This window comes from Lepidochelys kempii, chromosome 1 (assembly GCF_965140285.1).
Source record: "Lepidochelys kempii isolate rLepKem1 chromosome 1, rLepKem1.hap1, whole genome shotgun sequence".
Taxonomy (NCBI): domain Eukaryota; kingdom Metazoa; phylum Chordata; order Testudines; family Cheloniidae; genus Lepidochelys; species Lepidochelys kempii.
The window spans coordinates 348,804,208-348,822,827 of NC_136380.1; the positions used below are offsets into that span (position 1 = coordinate 348,804,208).

An 18,620-nucleotide genomic window follows, 5' to 3' on the forward strand; every position below is an offset into this window, starting at 1 on the left:
CTGCTTCCCAGGGGCGGGGAGGGCAGGGGAAGGGCAGAGACTCAGAAGGGTGGGGGAGGGGAAAAGTTCTTAAAGAAGCAACGTGCCTTCTGCAGGCCCAGGAGAAGGGGAAGGGGTGCCCCTGCCAGACCAGCTCAGCTGGAAAAGGGGGAACCCCACTGGAGTCCGTGAATGCCCTTTGCCCAGAGCGCTGCCTGCCTAGCTGCACGGGGATCTCGGGGCAGCTGCCACTGTGTAAGATCATAGAATCATAGAATATCAGGATTGGAAGGGACCTCAGGAGGTCATCTAGTCCAACCCCCTGCTCAAAGCAGGACCAATCCCCAATTTTTGCCCCATACCCCTAAATGGCCCCCTCAAGGATTGAACTCACAACCCTGGGTTTAGCAGGCCAAAGCTCAAACCACTGAGCTATCCTGCAGCTGCGGTATCCGCACAGGAGCGTGCTCGCGTTCGCTGCCAGGGGCAGCAGGGGTTCTCAACCTTTCCAGGCTCCTGTCCCCCTTTCAGGACTCTGATTGCGTACCCCAACTTTCACCTCACTTAAAAACGACTTGCTTACAAAAATCAGACATAAAATACAAAGGTGTCACGGCGCACCCTTGCTGAAAACATGCTGATGTTCTCATTTTTACCATATGCTGGTAAAACAGGGTGGATAAAAATCAATGATTTTTTTAAAAAAAATATTTAAAAAATGGGATTTTTGATAAAATGCTTTTTGAGGAAAAAACCTGTCTCAAGATAGTTTTAATTAAGATACATTGTAGCTCAAAGATATCTCATCATAGAATAGGGATTATAAATTCTGATTCTACAGTATGAGACAATATATTCATGTAACGTTTAAGAAAAGTTTTGTAAATGAGTTCCAATATGTAAGGGGACTGTTGCCCCCTTACTAACATTCAGTGGGGGTGTTTTGGTTGGCTAGCTCCCAGTACTAAAAGGGGAAGGGTCTATGGGAAACCAGGACCCTGAGACTGATAGTCCTCAGGAACAATGGGGAGAGGCCAATGCTCCTGGTCAGCCTGAATGACAGGCTAATCAGAGAGTCAGGAGGCCAGGGAGGTCCTGTCCTCGTTCTCCGTGTGAGTTGGATTTTCCTGGGTCAGACAGAGTGGGGCTGACCTAAGGAGAAGCAGGGGCCCAAGCTAAGCTGGGGAGCAGAGCTGGGCCAGATCCAGAGGGACCAGAAAAGCAGCCCAGAGAGAGCAGACCCTGTCCTGGGAGCAGAGCTGCAGCCCCAAAGCCAGAGGCACAGCCCAGAGAGAGCAGACTGGCCCTGGGAGCAGAGCTGCAGCAACCAGAGCCAGAGGGGCTAGAAAGCAGCCCAGGAAGCAGGTCAGTGCTGGGAGCAGAGTCACAGAAGCAGCCTGCAGAGCAGACCTGTCCTGGGAGCAGAGCTGCAGCAACCAGAGCCAGAGGGGCCAGAGAAGCAGCCCAGGGAGCTGGAGGCAGAGCAGCAGCAGCAGCCCGGCAGAGACCGAGTGGAGCAGCTGGGGCTGGAGCAGTCTGGAGCTGGGCGCGGTGAGCAGCTGGGGAGAGCGAGGGGACCCTGGGCAGCAGGTCCAGCACAGGGAGACGTCTCAGCCAAGAGGCTCTGCAGGCCAGACTTGGATCGTAACCCCGACGGGGCGGGGGTGACACTGGGAAGAAGGGTCCTACCACTTAGAGCCTGAGAGCGTGTGGCCACCACCATAGCGAGTGTCCAACCCACAGCATCCCTGCAGCACAAGGCCTGGGACTTACAAGGAACAGACTGTGAACTGCCCTGACGTTCCAGAGACACTGTTTGTGATGTTCCCTGCCACAGAGCGGGGTGATGTGTTTCCTTTAACCTCTCCCATTTTTCCTTATTCTTTTTACAATTAATTGTTGATTAATTAACTTGCATTTGCTTTAACTTGTATGTAATGGTCAGTGGGTCAGAGAAGTGCCCAGTGCAGAGAGAGGGGTGGGACACCCTAGTGGGGACACCCTAGCCCCTGTCCTAGTTGACCACAGCAGGGTTGGGGGTCGAGCCTCCCAGGAATCCTGGGCCCAGCCTTGTTGGGGTTACGAGGACTCTGCCAGACAGGAGAGTGGAAGGGGAGTCCTCAAGGGCAGGGAGGCCACTGGGTAAAGGAGGTGGGAGCGAGGACTCAGATCCTTTCACTAGCCCACTTCCCCGGGGTAGTGCAGAAGCCAGGAAAGTTCCCCACAATAGTGGGACTATTGCCCCGCTTACAAATAGTTCATGGATTAGGGACCCAATTTTAAGGGGTTCCAGCAGCTTCTGTATAGATTATTTAGGTTAATCTTTCTATCTACCCAATGGGACTCAGTGCTCAGTCTAGAAGATACCATCAGAGATGCTTAGTTTTGCAGTTCTCAAACTGTGGATTTGTGTCTCCAGAGATAACATGCTTGTTAACCGCAAAACTGTTCTAAAATAAATAAATATAGAGAAGTGAGAAATACTAGACCTCAACCCTATTGTCCCTCTGAAAATTTGTGTACACAGAGTCAATCCCTTACCTCTCTCTAAAAGTGCAAAGTTTCAAAAAGTTCAATGAATAGAAGATTGTTGGGGGCAGAATAGATCTGGACCAGGAGAAGAAGTCTGGAGATAAATGTGAGAAGCGAGGGACATATGCTTGTTTCGTTAAAATGTTATGTTTGCTGTTGAAAATAATCCAGAATACTTAATGTTGTTGTTTTAGTTAAATAAAACAATTTAAATGTCTGTCTGGTGATGTTCTCCTCCTAATACAGCATGGCAAGAAAATCCTCCAAATATTAATGATTAACTTGTTGAATTGGAGATAGTGCACCTCCCAATGACTTCATAAATACCTGCTTCAATGACCTTTGATAAATGAAATAACCAATCATTCATTTTATGATATAGCTGTAAAACTAATCTGAAAAGTTTTCAAAATAAATCACTGTTTAAAAATGTATAGCGTGTACCTTCTAAAAATGAAACCTACATCTATCTCTGAGTTGTGAAGAATATGTATTAAGGTTATAACAACCAACAAGAATGCACTGTTACGTAGAAAACCATGATTAAATCGAGTCTTCCTGACTAGTGATTTAAATCATGATTTAAATCAGTTTGATTTAAATCAAATCCACCCTGTTGTAAAATAAATGGATTTGAATATAAATACTGTACTTACATTTCAGTGTATCGTAGATAGAGCAATATAAACAAGCCACTGACTGTATGAAATTTTAGTTTGTACTGACTTCGCTAGTGCATTTTATGTAGCCTGTTGTAAAATTAGGCAAATATCTGGATGAGCTGATGTACCCATTGGAAGATCTCTCCGCCTTTGTCTGCCCCCCTCTCCGCTTCTTCTTTCTCCCACTCCTTCTTCCCTCTTTCGGCTTCTGCTCTTCTGCCCTACATGTCCCTGCCAGTCACTATGCGTACCCCTGGTTGAGAACCATTGCTGTACAAGACACAGGCAGAGACCATCCCTGCACTGTGACACTTACAGTTTAACAGAAACAGTGGTCACTCGGTAGAGTGAGAGGGCTATGGAATTGACTTGTTATCCCAATCCTAAGTGTTAAAAAAAAATTGGCTTAAAAATCATTAAAAATAATACAGTTTTGGGTCTTTTTATTTTCCTTCTGATTTCTGAGCTTCCGGGGGTCATGTCTGCAAGTTTTTCTCTCCAACCATGACCAAGGTGAGAAATGTACTTAAAGAAGAAAAACAAATGAGATTCTCACATAATCACAGGCCCCTAGGGGCTAGGACTTTAAGAACATCAAACATCACTTGGCAATAAATGGCAACGACCGGCAATGCCCTGGGATGCCCGGAGTAAGGGATCACCCTCTCTTGATCCTCATATGCTTCCACAGATTCTCCATTCATTTAAGCTGTCAGAGAGCCACCGGCTACCCCCAGGATAATTTGCTATTTAGAGCGCTCTTCTACACAAGAGATTGGTCAGTGGCAGACCCGTGAGCCAAATTCCTCTCATGGAAGTTCTACAATGGGGATCAAAGCTACCATCATCTTAAATGTGGAGTAACAGTGTGCAAAGAATACAGGTCCCAGTCTGGTGTTCTAGCCCTGCTGTCTCTGCCATCTGCTATATCGCAGATGATGATTCTGCTCCAATTTAGGCATGTTTGCTGTGCATATTGCTGCTAACGATTAGCCTCCCTTGTTAATGGAGCAGAATAACCTGAGTTTCATGCCTGCCGACAACTGCAAAGCCCATATGGTGGTGGTGTGCACAGCACCTGACAGCCAAGAGGTCTGTTATGGCCGCAGATTATTACAACTCCTCTAACCTACACGTCCCTGCCAGTCACTTTTGCATTCAGCCATGAAGGAAACCCACAAGCAGAGCCTGATTCTCCTCTCAATATACACCAGTCTAAATCAGAGGAACTCCAGTGAAGTCAATGGGGGACACGGGTGTAAACCTGGGGTAAGGGAGTGGGACGCTTGAGCTTTCCTTGGCAAACTCTACCTCTGAACTCCAAAATCAAGGAACGAGTTTCTGCAGCAGGATAAAGACAGACTCCGGACGCCGCACCTTGAAATGGGTTAGAAAATCATTAAAGAACCAACAACAGATTTTTAAGCAAACCTGTTGCAACGTGCTGCAGGTTGTGATGTGTACATTCCCGCGTCTAGGGCACAGCTGCATTTAGGAGGTAGCAGAAGGATATTTCATACAAAATGGGTACAAATAAGTTTGAGATCCTCATTTCACTGCAAAGGCCATCGCTTCACGCAGGGCCTGGAAAGCGATCTGAGACGCAGAACTTTATTTTGTAATTGAACTGTGTTAATGAGAGAATCACAACAGGGCCATGAGGCTGGTGACTTCAGCAATTCTGGGGCTCGAGCCAAGGAGATCCTAAGACAAAGCAGCCAAGGAGATTTTAAAGGCTTAGGAAACTTTTAAAATAAATGTAATTCCATACTCTCCGTATTTCTCTTCCCTCATTCTTTATTATGAATATAGTTGGAATCAGACACCTCCATTGCTGTCTGGGGCTCCACAGATGCCACGATGCTGGCCACAGATTGTCCTGCTCCAAAATCTCAGGGCCCTGACACCTGAGCCAGGAGTGGCAGAAGCACCCTACAGGTATGGGGGGGGGGGGCTACAGGCACCCGAACCATGGCCCCATTCCCTGAGGCCCCACCCCCATTTGCTCCTCTCTGCCCCCTCACCCCCATCACTCACACTTATGGCTAGCATGGCCCCCTGGTCCCTCTGTTCTGGTGCCCTTGACCTGAGCTAAAGGAGAGTCTCCTTTTGGAGACACTGTACAGCCATGTCACGTAGGCCTTGGGGATTTTAGCAAAATATTCCCAATGAGTTATCACCAGTGGGAATTTTTTTACTAAAAGTCCTTGCTGCAGAGTCTTTTGAGGGGCATTTTTATGAAGGGGATATTTGATGTATCAGAGCTGCGTTTGGCTGGGATGACTTCTGCTTTGTTGTCATTTGAAATTTTGTATAGCCTTTTCTTTAATAAAGGAGAAGTGGCCTAAATATTGATGCTGTCCAACTGGCACAAAGCACATTGTGAAGAGAAATGTTTTTATATTCCTTTTAATGTAAAGTACATTTATATGTCAACAGCCCCCAGAGGGGCTGGGCGCTGAAATGGATCAGCATTATGCCAGTGCCTGAGAATCAGGATGTGAAACTGGTCTGAGAAAGAAGATGAAATTTACCATTCTGGACTCAGTATCCCAGCTGAGAAAATGCAAAAGAGTTAACGAAACTGCAGATGCAGCATTGCCCATTCTTGCAATGGTCTCAAGAGTCTTGCAATTGGGGTCGGGGCTGGGCGGGGGGTTCTTAAAGTCCTTGATTGCTGGAATCATGTGGCTATCTGAAAATCTCAGCTTTCATTAAACAAAAAAAGTAAATTTCCAGCCCTCCTGGCTGCAGAGAAAAACCCCAGGGGGTGTGAACCCTAAAGTCTCCAACATCAGAAGACAAATAAAAAGAACCCCACATTTATGATTTTTTGGAATTTCAGCATTTTTGAGCCCATCTGAAGATGTCCAGGGTCTGACTCGTGATTTGGAGTTAGCAATACTGCAGAGGCAAAACTGCAGATGAGGTTTTAAAAACCACTCAGTTTGAACAATCTGAGGTGTTATTAGTAACAGACAAGGAATTTGGAGGTTTTAGGCTATAATTTTTACCTTGTGAGGATCACTTTAAAAAGATAGATGGAGGGTTGGGGTGAGGTCAGTTGGGGATTAAATCTAGGAACTTTGGCTCATTATTTATATCATACCAAAAGTGTCTCAATGAGTATTAAACGGGCTCTCACTCCAATTTCTCCTGATGACACGGATTGGTTACCTCACCACCTGAAAAACGCTGTGCCAGGCTATACATGGCTGAGTCATTCCCATTACCTGGAGTAAAATTAAACCGTGCACAGAGCGGCATTAATGGTTTCCTTTAATTACCTTTCTAAGTGCTTAGAGCTGAGAATTTCTCCATTGCTGTCAGCACACCAGGCCGGTGCATTTTCACACAGGGCCAAGTGAATCCGGGTGCAGCTGATTCGACAGCTTCTTGGGGAGGGAAGGATGAGGCATAAAGTTGAACAAACCTGAGTCAGCAAAAGAAAGTCCCAGAGGATGGTTTATGGCTCTGCTCTGGTGCAAAACGATAACTCCTGGTTTGATATTTTGTGTCACATTTTGGCCCATAAATCCGTGACTAAAGGCTGCAGATCATCCATATTTCAGCCTCTCGTCCACTGTCACGTGGGACTGTTAACTCAGCATTCATTACAGAGTCCAGTGGGAAGGAAACAGCCCGTCTCCATCAGGCTAGATTGCCTACCCCAGAATTACTCCCCAAAAGATCAAAGGGCTATAAAAACTGAAAGCTTCCTGCTAACCAACGCCCGATTTCAGGGTTCTGGGTTTCCCGTACATTCACTAATAACATCACAACTGACATGTAGAGCAGGACCAGAGTGAAATGCCTTACATTGCTTTAAGTTTTAGTGATAGCAACAATTATTTCCAGGGAAACACACAACATCGGACTCGTGTCTTAGGCCAGGTCAGCCACTTGGCACTAGGGGGCCTGAGTCTTCATTGTCCTGCATCTTGTGTTGTCATTTATACCTGTGCACGAATGGAGAGTGTGGATTTTATAGCACTTTATACTCACTGGGCCCATAGTTTACAATGCGGGGGGGGGGGCGGTTGACAACACAAAGTGTAAGGAAGTGGAAAATCCAGGCTGGAAATGGGAGAACATGATTTACTTTAGATTAAAGGGGAAAACAACACAAGAAGAAAGACCAAATGCACAGCTTCTGTGAGAGAGAGCACAGTGTGTTTATTATCCTCTGGCCAACAGGCAGCATGGGAAAGGAACACAAAATGGCAGATGCCCCCAGCAGACTATTCGCAATTTAAAGGAGCAGTTACACAGTTACACTCCCAAGGTTGCTTTCTACTAACTCGATAGTAACTGTATCATAGAAACCGTATTACAGAGGACGAGGCACCAACCAAGGACATTTACTGACTGTTCCTTAGTTAGAAAAATCATCGTCATCCTCAGCAATCCCTTGATTCGAGGATGATCTCTACCACGGATTTACATATGGGTCCTGAGATGACCCATCTGGAGCTCCAGATCCGCCCGCAGCAGGTACAGACATTTCCTGGTGGGTCAGCTGCCTGCTGGGAGAAAGTTCTTTCTATGCCACATTTAAAACATAACTTTCCTTATTTGGGCTGAGATTTCCAGACTACCGTCTCAAACCTGTATAGAGCCAGTGCCAGGATCACAGCCTATGTCTGTCAGGTTTCAGAGATTTATCAATTCTCAGGCAGAAGAGAGAATTGTGATCCTCTAGTCTGACCTCCTGCATGATACAGGCCATAGAACTTCCCCAAAATAATTCCTAGAGTAGATCTTCTAGAGAAATATCCAGTCAGGATTTTAAAATGGTCAGTGATGGAATCCATCATGACCCTTGGTAAATTGTTCCAGTGGTTCATTACTCTCACTATTAAAAATTTACACCTTATTTCCTGTTGGAGTGTCCAGCTTCAACTTCCTGCCATTGGTTCACATTAGACCTTTCTCTGCTAGACTGAACAGCCCATTATTAAATATTTGTCCCTCAGGTAGGTACTTATAGGTTGTGATCAAGTCACCCCTTGATTACAGTTTAACCTTCTCTTTGTTAAGCGAAATAGATTAAGCTCCTTGAATCTATCACTGTACAGCAGGTTTTTTAATCCTTTAATTGTTCTTATGGCTCTTCTTTGAACTCTCTCCAGCTTAACAACATCCTTCTTGAAGTGTGGACACCAGAACTGGACACAGGATCCCAGTGGTGGTCGCACCAGTGCCAAGTACAGGGGTAAAATCACCTCTCTGCTCCTACTCCAGATTCCCTTGTTTATGGCATCCCAGGATCCCATTAGCTCTTTCCACCACAGTGCCACATTGGGAGCTCACATTCAGCTGATTATCTACAGTAACCTCCAAAGCCTTTTCGGAGTCACTGCTTCCTGGATAGAGTCCGCATCCGGTATGTCTGGCCGAAGTTCTTTGTTCCTAGATGCAGACATTTACATTTCATAGAATCATAGAATCATAGAATATCAGGGTTGGAAGGGACCCCAGAAGGTCATCTAGTCCAACCCCCTGCTCAAAGCAGGACCAATTCCCAGTTAAATCATCCCAGCCAGGGCTTTGTCAAGCCTGACCTTAAAAACCTCTAAGGAAGGAGATTCTACCACCTCCCTAGGTAACGCATTCCAGTGTTTCACCACCCTCTTAGTGAAAAAGTTTTTCCTAATATCCAATCTAAACCTCCCCCACTGCAACTTGAGACCATTACTCCTCGTTCTGTCATCTGCTACCATTGAGAACAGTCTAGAGCCATCCTCTTTGGAACCCCCTTTCAGGTAGTTGAAAGCAGCTATCAAATCCCCCCTCATTCTTCTCTTCAGCAGGCTAAACAATCCCAGCTCCCTCAGCCTCTCCTCATAACTCATGTGTTCCAGTCCCCTAATCATTTTTGTTGCCCTTCGCTGGACTCTCTCCAATTTATCCACATCCTTCTTGAAGTGTGAGGCCCAAAACTGGACACAGTACTCCAGATGAGGCCTCACCAATGTCGAATAGAGGGGAACGATCACGTCCCTCGATCTGCTCGCTATGCCCCTACTTATACATCCCAAAATGCCATTGGCCTTCTTGGCAACAAGGGCACACTGGTGACTCATATCCAGCTTCTCGTCCACTGTCACCCCTAGGTCCTTTTCCGCAGAACTGCTGCCTAGCCATTCGGTCCCTAGTCTGTAGCTGTGCATTGGGTTCTTCCGTCCTAAGTGCAGGACCCTGCACTTATCCTTATTGAACCTCATCAGATTCCTTTTGGCCCAATCTTCCAATTTGTCTAGGTCCTTCTGTATCCTATCCCTCCCCTCCAGCGTATCTACCACTCCTCCCAGTTTAGTATCATCCGCAAATTTGCTGAGAGTGCAATCCACACCATCCTCCAGATCATTTATGAAGATATTGAATAAAACCGGCCCCAGGACCGACCCCTGGGGCACTCCACTTGATACCGGCTGCCAACTAGACATGGAGCCATTGATCACTACCCGTTGAGCCCGACAATTTAGCCAGCTTTCTACCCACCTTATAGTGCATTCATCCAGCCCATACTTCCTTAACTTGCTGACAAGAATACTATGGGAGACCGTGTCAAAAGCTTTGCTAAAGTCAAGAAACAATACATCCACTGCTTTCCCTTCATCCACAGAACCAGTAATCTCATCATAAAAGGCGATTAGATTAGTCAGGCATGACCTTCCCTTGGTGAATCCATGCTGGCTGTTCCTGATCACTTTCCTCTCATGCAAGTGCTTCAGGATTGATTCTTTGAGGACCTGCTCCATGATTTTTCCAGGGACTGAGGTGAGGCTGACTGGCCTGTAGTTCCCAGGATCTTCCTTCTTCCCTTTTTTAAAGATTGGCACTACATTAGCCTTTTTCCAGTCATCCGGGACTTCCCCGGTTCGCCACGAGTTTTCAGAGATAATGGCCAGTGGCTCTGCAATCACAGCCGCCAATTCCTTCAGCACTCTCGGATGCAACTCGTCCGGCCCCATGGACTTGTGCACGTCCAGCTTTTCTAAATAGTCCCTAACCGCCTCTATCTCCACAGAGGGCTGGCCATCTCTTCCGCATTTTGTGATGCCCAGCGCAGCAGTCTGGGAGCTGACCTTGTTAGTGAAAACAGAGGCAAAAAAAGCATTGAGTACATTAGCTTTTTCCACATCCTCTGTCACTAGGTTGCCTCCCTCATTCAGTAAGGGGCCCACACATTCCTTGGCTTTCTTCTTGTTGCCAACATACCTGAAGAAACCCTTCTTGTTACTCTTGACATCTCTGGCTAGCTGCAGCTCCAGGTGCGATTTGGCCCTCCTGATATCATTCCTACATGCCCGAGCAATATTTTTATACTCTTCCCTGGTCATATGTCCAACCTTCCACTTCTTGTAAGCTTCTTTTTTATGTTTAAGATCCGCTAGGATTTCACCATTAAGCCAAGTTGGTCGCCTGCCATATTTACTATTCTTTCGACTCATCGGGATGGTTTGTCCCTGTAACCTCAACAGGGATTCCTTGAAATACAGCCAGCTCTCCTGGACTCCTTTCCCCTTCAAGTTAGTCTGTATTAAAACGCATATTGTTCACTTGGGCCCAGTTTACCTAGCAATCCACATCGCTCTGTGTCAGTGACCTGTCCTCTTCATTATTTACCACGCCCCCAACGTCTGTGGCATCTGCCAAACGTATGCAGTGCAGTCGTCGCTGGGTCGGTCCCAGGATATTAGGGAGACAAGGTGGGTGAGGTCATATCTTTTATTGGACCGATCTCAGTGATGATTTTATGTTTTCACTTATAAAGATGTTAAATAACGTAGGACCAGGAACTGATCCCCATGGGGCCAGCCAATGCCATTTGGCTTTCTGGCTTTCCATAAATGGAAAGACTCCTATTGACTTCACTGGGCTTGGATCAGGCCCTAAAGGAGTTGCCGTGTTGTTCAGAAGGATGGCTGCTATTGGTGGCTGAAATGGTGAGCGACCATCAACAGAAGCTGGACACGTGCAAAATCCCCTTATAGTGCGAATGGCAGAGATGATGGGACACTTTCTCAGCCCTGGTACAGCTGTTCTGTGCCACTCTGGTGGCAAAATCACCCTTACAGGGAGCAAAACAAACTTCGGCAAAGTGACCCACTCACATCATCAGTGGTATTGAGTCCTGACTGCAGCCGGCCCTTCAGCCCCTGTGGCAGTTTGTAACATTTTGTGCACCTGTCCTGATGTTTTAATTGTATTAGAGTTTAACAACTGGCCTGTTCAGTCCCCCACACCCACCGCCTAGCGTCATGGCAATAGGTGTATATTTAGGGGTCTGACGGTCCTCACTCAGGGGTTGGTTGGTCGGGTAGTGGCACCTAGTGATCAGACTAAGGCTGCTACCTCCCACTCCATCGGGCTCCCACCCAGGGCCCTTTGAGGACTATCTATGATCTGATGGCTGAGGCTGCTCAAGTGTGCCCCCCGCCCCCCAGCTCACTTCCTGTCTCCGCCCCCGGCTATTGTCCCAAAGTCACTGTCTCGGTTAAGGCAGTGTGCAGGGCATCTGCTGACCACAAGGCACTTTCCGGTGCTGTCATGCACTGGTAGCTCTTTTTCTCCTTCCAGGTTATGACCCCCCCCCATCTCCTGGGCCAGCTCAGGCCCAGGGCTTTCCCTGCTGGGGTAGTCCAAACAACAAATAAAGGGAATTCCCAAAGTCCAGAGTTCCTAGGAGCAGGAGAGTGGCGTGCTTCCCTCTCTGGCTGTCTCTGAGGCAGGTCTTTCCTTGGAGGGACCTCCGGGCAGGTGTCTTAGGGAGAGATTCGCCTTCCCTTCATTCTCCTCTGCTGGAGCTGCAGGTCTGTTCTCTTCCCTGGTCTGCCCCCAAATGAGCTGTTCCCCTGCCTTTTAACTCCTCCTCCAGATGGAGGATTTGCTCCAGGTGTGGAGGGGTGGGGTCCAGAGTAGTTCCTTAACACCTTGTGGCCCAGTGTGGGGTTTGTACACCCCGTCACAAGAGGAGTGTGTTATATCCTATATAGACAATACCTAGCTCTTTGGTAGAGCTTTTCATCAGTCGATCGCAAAGCGCTTTGCCAAGGAGCCCAATATCATTATACCTTTCTTATACATGGGGAAACTGAGGCATGGGGAGATGAAGTGATGTGACTTGCTCATGCTCACTCAGGAAGCTGAGCCAGGAATAGACTCCAGTTCTCCTGAGTCCCAGTCCAGTGCTCTTTCCACTAGGCCACAGACCTTTTCACTAGACCTGGCTGAAGAGTCATTGTCCAGTCCATGAGCTGACAAATTTTTGCCAGTTTGGGGGCTGAATTTATTTAAGAATTCAATTTTTCTGGTATTCATCCAACTCTGGAGCTGCTCGAACATGGCCCCGATCCTGCAAATAGCATCACACAGGTAGACCCTGCAAGGCGCTTCACTGATTCTGCTCAAGTGGTCTTTGCAGGATTGGGACACATATTTACACAATAACTTATGCAACAACTATTTTCTCTGGTATTTGACCAATTTATTAATTCTCAGTCAATGCACAGGTGTTACCTTCCAGTGCAGATTCCAGAGGACCTCAGCAAAAGACATGGGAACACCTAGGCAGCCAGCAAGACCAGAGTGCAATCAGAATACGTACATGGATTCAGGACTCTGAGGGATCACTAGCCAGAATGAGTGGTCCATGAACTCATGATAACAGGAAGCTTCAGACTGGAATGAGCAGCATTTTGGGGACAAAACAGAACTAGGGAGGGAGCCTTTGTCTTGGATTCCAAACAAGTCTTTTCAGGCAGAACGTGCTTTCGCCGAGATTTTCACTGAAAACTCCCATACCCTGTGTGGCTAGAATCAACAGATCTCAACATGCACCCCCTTTCCAACTTGTCTCATACAAGGCAGACATCAAATCAACAGCAGCATCCATCCCAAGGCGAAGTTTACCTTGACTCTTTGGGTTGGCCTTTTAAATCTGTTTCTCTTTCCCTGACTTCTTTGCATGGTATGGTTACTCGTTTTAAAGCTTATCTTTTCAACCAAAATATGAAGTTCCAACATAAAACCATAGTTATACCAGGACTGTAATAGGAAACAAATTAAAACAAACAGAGCAATAACTGTTAGCTATTTCTTCTCATCATGCCTTTATTGGGGAATATGCAGATTACATAGGAACATAAGAATGGCCATACTAGGTCAAACCAAAGGTCCATCTAGCCCAGTATCCTGTCTTCTGACAGTGGCCAATGCCAGGTGCCCCAGAGGGAATGAACAGAACAGGTAATCACCAAGTGATCTATCACCTGTCGCCCATTCCTAGCTTCTGGCAAACAGAGGCTAGTGACGCCATCCCTGCCCATCCTGGCTCATAGCCATTAATGGACCTTTCCTCCATGAACTTATCTAGTTCTTTTTTGAACCCTGTTATAGCCTTGGCCTTCACAACATCCTCTGGCAAGGAGTTCCACAGGTTGACTGTGCGTTGTGTGAAGAATTACTTCCTTTTGGGTTAGATTAGTGGGAATATTTCCAGTTCTATTTCTTGACCAGCAGGTGGTGCTTGGAACATAACAGGAATTCTGAGCAGGGCAGGTCTACACTAAAAATGCTCTGCACCGATGGAGTTGTGCTGCCAGATCGCTGTACTGAAGATGCTCCTGTGCCGAATGGAGAGGGCTGTCCCATCGGCATCATTAATCCACCTCCCCGAGAGGCAGTAGCTGTGTCGAGGGGAGAAGCTCTCCCATTGACTTAGTGCTGTCCACACCACGGGTTTGGTTGCTATTACTATGTCGCTCGGGGGGGTGGATCTTTCACACCCCCGAGTGACTCAGTTATACTGAGATAAGTCTGTAGTGCAGACCCGACCTCAGTTCTCATTTAATCATTGTCTCCTTTAAAATCAGTGTAGAGGGGGATGGGAGAAACCCCCCAAATCAGCTCCATCTATAAATAACTCAGAGTAGCGTGTGATGGATTTCACACAAGCAGTAGCCACTGGATGAGGTAATTCATCTGTGATGACTCCATAGCGACAGGGAGTCATCTTCCCCGCTCCTGTTATGAGCCTGGCATCGGTTTCCACCCAGCACTTTGGCTCATGTTCCTCAGGGTTTCATTCTTCGTGGTTCTTGCCATCCATCTCTGGTTTCTGCTCTGCTTTGTCCATTCTTGGTCCGGTGTAATTGACTTGGACCATACATTCCAGTCTCTCAGGTTGCCTTGATCCAATCACACAATACGATCTCCAGCGAAAATTGATCTCCCATCCCCGGTCCAGATTTGTCATCATCACAAAAGAAAACCTGCTGGCTGGTTGGACTAATCCAAGGTATAATTCTGTTTTCCCCTAATCACATGGTAATATGAGGTCATATCTTTTATTGGATTAACTGCATCCTGTACTGTGGGTTCCAATTTACAACTGATTTCTGCAGGCTTGCCATAGTGCAAACGTTGTACTGCACTGAAGGTTAATATGTTGAATTTTCATGCTGGCAATTACTGACTCTGGAATAGTATGAAGTGCACAATGTAATAGACAGGCTGGTGTGGGCAAGCATCTACTACATTTGGCTACCTGTGGATGATTTGGAGGCGTGACTGTATGTATCATGGTGATACCGTATTTTAGCCAAATTGCCAAGCGATATTTAATGCCGCAGCCACAAATGGCTGTTCTCCGTGTTGTTCAGTGACAAGATTGCCCAGAACTGTGGCTATCGTCGGAAGAGGAAGAACTGTCACCTCTGGGGGCTCGATGTTCCCTCCATCACATCCGTGGCCTAGTGGAAGTGTTACTGTTGCAGCACCGGGTCGCTAAAAGCCTTGTAGTGTAGCCATGGCCTTAGAAATGCACTAGTTTTCAGTGCACAAGAGCTGACTGAGCAAATCTGAGCTCGTTCGAAACATGATCCTTAATTAGCATGGGATGGGTGCTTCCCGATCATGGAGTGTGTCTGGCAAGTGGCAGAACGGCCATTTCAACCACCGGATAAATTCAGCCCCACTTTAGGCAAAGGAAGGACAACACGGGGCCAGATTTTCAGCTCGGTGTAAATCAGCACGTCTCCCATGACTTCAGAAGTCTGAGCAACCCCTAGGCAGCTCTAACACATGCCAGGGCCTGCACAGATTGGGCCCTAGCCTCAGGAATCTGGAACCAGTTCTCTGGTGCCCATTCCCAGCTGTGCTGAGTAGATCTCTGCACCATTACGGTGCAATGACTTAGTTAGTCCTAAGATTTGCTCTCATGGTGGCCTTGAAAAGTTAATGGCAGGCCACCTGGGGGCTCAGTTCCCGCATGCTCTTTTCGCTTGTCTTGGTTCAATCCTCCTTGAATAGGCCTGGTGACCCCGACTCCCTCAAGGTCTCATCTTTTGGTATAACCAGGAACCAGGCTGAATTCTCCTGGATGTTCCAGTTGTCACATAGGCCTTGCACGTCTGAGTTCAGAGGGAGCATTTTCTGCTCACGCTCTATCTCACTGGATGACTGCATTAGGAGCCCTCTGGTTCACTGCAGCTCTTTGAGTCTAGTTAGAAATATGGCAGCTCCCCCATTTTAGCATCACACTCAGACACTCACACTGCCACATACTGGCTTGTGCTTGGCTGGGCTACCTCCTGCCGGAAGATGGCAATGGTCCTTTGTGTTAGTGACAACGTCCCTTGCTGCTCATCGAGTTCAGGTGTCCTACAAACCAGCCAACACTGAACAGCACTGCCTCAGTTTCCCCATCTGTAGCTCACCATCACGTAGGGAAATCAAATTTGTGTTTGTAAAGTACTTTGAGATCCTCGGAAGGAAGAGCCGGCAAGGGATTATTAACTTAAAACAAATGCTGCCAACAGAAGCAGACATTTACCAGCTCCAAATACAGCCAAATGCAAAAGCTAATTAAATAACCAAGCTTGCAGGCCCACATTCAAAGAGCAATAGGTGCAATCCCATGGGAGCTGCCTGGGCCTCTCACCCCCAACCTGCATTTGGCCTTTAGTATGGCATACTTTGCATCTCAGAAATAAGATGGGAAATCCCTATCAGGCAGCTTTCCCAGCTACCCACCAAATCACAGGGACAATGGCATGAAATGCTTTGCCGTTAACATCTGACGGGAGAACCAACCTATGTGCAACCTACCTGCCAGGTACCAAGGGCCACAACAAGGGCTGGGTTCAGCCTGTCCAAGGGCCCTTCTCTAAAATACACCGAATGACAGCTCATGCTGGGCTCCTATTTCTGGCTCTGGGAAATTAAAATAAACCCTGGCAGAGCAACGTTGCAGGTGGGTCTTCTCCACTCGTCAGCACTTGGGGGCCTTGGGAATATGGAACCAGATGGATCTTTTGCTTTAGCGAAAAGGGAAGTCAAAAGAAACATGAAAACCCTACAGATAAATATTTTACATACAAGAAATCGAGTGAGCCAGATCACTGCATTAGGAATTTGATTTCAATGGGAGTCAGGTGCCTAAATACCTTTAAAATCTGGCCCGTCCTCAACCCCTTAGTTCCAAGTAATAACTGGCCAGGCTTCTTGAGGCTCAGATCTCATAGTCCCAGCACAAACCATCTCAGAGGTCCAATTAGTCGCGGTGGTAGTTGAGTGGCGGCTATGCTGCACCAGTTCAGAGACCCGCTCCGTGGATGTATTGTTTCTTGACTTTAGCAAAGCTTTTGACACGGTCTCCCATAGTATTCTTGTCAGCAAGTTGATGGATGAATGCACTATAAGGTGGGTAGAAAGCTGGCTAGATTGTCGGGCTCAACGGGTAGTGATCAATGGCTCCATGTCTAGTTGGCAGCCGGTATCAAGTGGAGTGCCCCAAGGGTCGGTCCTGGGGCCGGTTTTATTCAATATCTTCATAAATGATCTGGAGGATGGTGTGGATTGCACTCTCAGCAAATTTGCGGATGATACTAAACTGGGAGGAGTGGTAGATACGCTGGAGGGAAGGGATAGGATACAGAAGGACCTAGACCAATTGGAAGATTGGGCCAAAAGGAATCTGATGAGGTTCAATAAGGATAAGTGCAGGGTCCTGCACTTAGGACGGAAGAACCCAATGCACAGCTACAGACTAGGGACCGAATGGCTAGGCAGCAGTTCTGCGGAAAAGGACCTAGGGGTGACAGTGGACGAGAAGCTGGATATGAGTCACCAGTGTGCCCTTGTTGCCAAGAAGGCCAATGGCATTTTGGGATGTATAAGTAGGGGCATAGCGAGCAGATCGAGGGACGTGATCGTTCCCCTCTATTCGACATTGGTGAGGCCTCATCTGGAGTACTGTGTCCAGTTTTGGGCCTCACACTTCAAGAAGGATGTGGATAAATTGGAGAGAGTCCAGCGAAGGGCAACAAAAATGATTAGGGGACTGGAACACATGAGTTATGAGGAGAGGCTGAGGGAGCTGGGATTGTTTAGCCTGCTGAAGAGAAGAATGAGGGGGGATTTGATAGCTGCTTTCAACTACCTGAAAGGGGGTTCCAAAGAGGATGGCTCTAGACTGTTCTCAATGGTAGCAGATGACAGAACGAGGAGTAATGGTCTCAAGTTGCAGTGGGGGAGGTTTAGATTGGATATTAGGAAAAACTTTTTCACTAAGAGGGTGATGAAACACTGGAATGCGTTACCTAGGGAGGTGGTAGAATCTCCTTCCTTAGAGGTTTTTAAGGTCAGGCTTGACAAAGCCCTGGCTGGGATTATTTAACTGGGAATTGATCCTGCTTTGAGCAGGGGGTTGGACTAGATGACCTTCTGGGGTCCCTTCCAACCCTGATATTCTATGATTCTATGATTCCGTGAGCTCCTGCTCAGCTGTGCAGCTGCCTACTCCCGTTCTGTGATATCTGCCCGCCTCCTCCAGCCTGGGGATCGACGGGCTGTACAGCGGTGTACAAGGAATTCAGTGTCACAGCTGGTCCAGGCAGGCCTGCTACGAAGACAACTATGTGGGTGAAGCCAGACAATCACTACACTCTCGCATGAACTCACACAAGAAAATGATAAAAGTCAAAACCACCCTGTATCTGATCACCCTATAAGTGATCACTCTATATCTGACCTCTCAGTCCTCATCCTTAAAGGAAACCTGCACAACGCTTTCAAAAGATGAGCCTGGGAGCTTAAATTCATAACTTTGCCGGACACTAAAAATAATGGACTGAATAGAGACACTTGATTTATGGCTCATTACAACAATTTGTAACCCACTAACAACCCCCTGCAGCTACCTTTCCCCCCCTCCCTTCCTTTCCCCCATGACTGGAGGGGTGTTAACAGGCCACCTCACCTTGTCTGGTCCCTTGAAATATGTTAACTACTTGTGCTAAACAATCTGTTCCACCTTGGATTTAGCTGAGATGCTCTGAGTATGTTCCCCAGGCCTGAAGAGGAGCTGTGTGTAAGCTCGAAAGCTTGTCTCACTCACCAACAAAAGTTGGTCCGATAAATGCTATTACTCCACCCACC

General features: G+C 47.2%; 1 protein-coding gene across 1 annotated transcript in view; it reads right to left on the bottom strand.

Annotated features, from left to right (window-relative positions):
- Positions 1-18,620, bottom strand: part of AHCYL2 (adenosylhomocysteinase like 2) — a 493,940-nt gene that overhangs the window by 321,021 nt on the left and 154,299 nt on the right. The gene's annotated exons all lie outside the window — the stretch shown is intronic.